This window comes from Malus domestica, chromosome 14 (genome assembly GCF_042453785.1).
Source record: "Malus domestica chromosome 14, GDT2T_hap1".
Lineage (NCBI taxonomy): Eukaryota > Viridiplantae > Streptophyta > Magnoliopsida > Rosales > Rosaceae > Malus > Malus domestica.
In genome coordinates this window covers 11072703-11075536 of record NC_091674.1, presented here as the reverse complement: position 1 = coordinate 11075536, position 2834 = coordinate 11072703, and the positions used below count along the sequence as shown (strand labels likewise).

Here is a 2834-nt window from a genome sequence, read left to right as displayed (position 1 = left end):
ATGAAGCTTCAAATGATGAACCTCCAATGCCTCCTCCTTCTGGGGTTTTGTCAAGTACTGAGGCTCCGGATAACCACCCTCCGGTGCTTTCTCTTTCTGGGGCTCTACCGACTGCTGAGACTTCCCCTAAGCAACCTTTGTGAAGGCTCCCTTTTGTTTGTTTATTTTGACTCATGTATATGTACATATTTGTGGCTTATCGAAAATATTAATAAATAAGCTTTGCTTCATTTCAACATATTGTGTTAAATACACCAAAGCCTTCTTCATAAAGTTCTTTGAATTTTTGCTTTTGTTGAAACCTGTATTGTTGAAGCTTTGTGAGTGAAGCATGTAGTTTGAGGTAGTGTTCCCTTAATTTCCCGAGTGAGGAAAACTTCTCGGTTGGAGACTTGAAAAATCCAAGTCACTGAGTAGTCACGAACTTTTGAGTACCAAGGCGTAGTAGCATATGGTGGGAGTCCCCCAAGTCTCTAGTCGAGGGAGTTGACGAATGAGGTGTCTTGCTAATAGTCCATGTCGTAAGTACCAAAACTTCATTCTTTTGTTTTCTAAGTGGTAGCCCCGGACTTTTTCTTCATAGATTTTGTTGATGAAGGTTGCTAGGCCCGAATAAGTGGAATTGCAGAAGGTGTAACCGTTGGTGCATTAACATCATAATGGAAGCATCACAATGATGGAAGCATCACAATGATGAAAGCATCATAATGATGAAAACACCATAATGATGAAACATCATAATGATGTTTCTTTGGTGGAATTGTTTTTCATTTCCCCTAACAACCGGAATTGTTTTTCAACATAACACCATCATCTGTAGGTCGAATCACAAAGTTGTCTTCATGAAAGTTGTTCCTTAATTCCTTAACTACAACATATCCAAATTGGAGAGCCATCGGAGCAGTACAACTCCAGAAATCCAGGTATGATGAGTGACTGTTTATCATTTGTCTGTCAACCCGTCAGATTTGTTGTGAGCTTTGAAACTCTATTTTCTCTTGCTCAGATCAGCATGCTTTCTTCATTGAAGTTGTTCCTCAGCTTGTGAACTACAACATATCCAAATTTGAGATCCCTCGGAGCTGTATAACTCAAGAAACTCAGGTATGATGAATGACTGGTTATTATTTTTCTGTCAACCCGTCAGATTTGTTGTGAGCTTTGAAACTCCATTTTCTCTTGTTCAGATCGGTATGCTTTCTTCATTGAAGTTGTTCCTCAGCTTGTGAACTACAACATATCCAAATTTGAGATCCCTCGGAGCTGTATAACTCAAGAAACTCAGGTATGATGAATGACTGGTTATTATTTTTCTGTCAACCCGTCAGATTTGTTGTGAGCTTCGAAACTCCATTTTCTCTTGTTCAGATCGGTATGCTTTCTTCATTGAAGTTGTTCCTCAGCTTGTGAACTACAACATATACAAATTTGAGATCCCTCGGAGCTGTATAACTCAAGAAATTCAGGTATGATGAATGACTGGTTATTATTTGTCTGTCAACCCGTCAGATTTGTTGTGAGCTTCGAAACTCCATTTTCTCTTGTTCAGATCGGTATGCTTTCTTCATTGAAGTTGTTCCTCATCGACTCTTTCATAACATATCAAAAATTCAGGATGAACTAACGGTTAAATATTTCCAGATCTTCGAAACATCACAACAGCTTCGAAATCTGCAAGAAGCCGACTATCATGTTTGGAGCTTCAACACTTTAATTTCCGTCGCTCAAACAGAAATGGTTCCTTCTTGAAAGTTGTTCATATGCTCAAGAACTATAGGGTGTCCAAAATTCAGCTCCATTGGAGAAGAGCAGAGGTTGCAGAAATTTGATAGATGAAAGGAGGCGGAAGAGGGAGAGAGAGAAAAAGTCTCTTGGGTTGGATTTCTATTTTGGGGCAGATTCCAATTTTTGTAGCACCTTCATTATTGATGAATTGCTTGTACTTTTGTCCATTATGAAATTTGGGACTTTGGCTTGTTGTTGGATCTATTATAATATGTTTGGGAACATATATAAGTGAATAAATAAGAAGGAAAATTTTGGGCCCTTGTGGGTGTAAAACAAAAAATGTTTATGTTTACCCAAGTGTTTTTGTACAAGTTCAAGGGCATCTTGGGTTTTGTGAACAAAATTTGTTTATTTGGAGCAAGGTTTTGTGTTGAAGCTTTGTAGGTGAAGCTTTGGTGTTGAAGCTTTGTGGGTGAAGCTTTGGAGGTGAAGCTTTTCGGGTGAAGCTTGTTGGGTGAAGCTTTTTAGGTGAAGCTTTGTGGGTGAAGCTTTTTAGGTGAAGCTTTTCGGGTGAAGCTTTTTGGGTGAAGCTTTTTAGGTGAAGCTTTTCAGGTGAAGCTTTTTGGGTGAAGCTTTTTTAGGTGAAGCTTTGTGGGTGAAGCTTTTTAGGTGAAGCTTTTTGGGTGAAGCTTTTTAGGTGAAGCTTTGATGGTGAAGCTTTTTGGGTGAAGCTTTTTAGGTGAAGCTTTGTGGGTGAAGCTTTGGAGGTGAAGCTTTTCGGGTGAAGCTTTTTGGATGAAGTTGTTTTTTTTTTTTTTTTTTTTTTTTTGGCGCTTGACACGGTCTTCATTTGCTTGTTTTGTAGTGACTGTGGAAGACGGATTGCTTTCTGATTGAGAAGGGTTCCGGCATCGCTTGCTATGAATGTAAAAGAGTGAGGGCTGAGTTGGCTAAATTACCTCTTTATTGAATTCATTGCCAAATGGCCTTCATTACATAGGATGCCGAACGGCTATAGCTCAACACTTGTACATCGTGAGTCTATTTGTAGTAGTACTTCAAGTGATCAGCGTTCCATGGATGGCCAAGGGTCTTGCCATCGGAGC

At 39.4% G+C, this 2834-nt stretch overlaps 1 long non-coding RNA gene across 1 annotated transcript; it reads left to right on the top strand.

The window, feature by feature from the left end:
- Window positions 1-853: 853 nt before the first annotated feature.
- On the top strand, window positions 854-1464 carry LOC139191319 (uncharacterized). The gene is made up of 4 exons (XR_011575328.1): window positions 854-923; window positions 1007-1104; window positions 1188-1285; window positions 1369-1464. It is a non-coding gene; the product is annotated as an uncharacterized lncRNA (long non-coding RNA).
- The last annotated feature ends 1370 nt before the right edge of the window (window positions 1465-2834 follow it).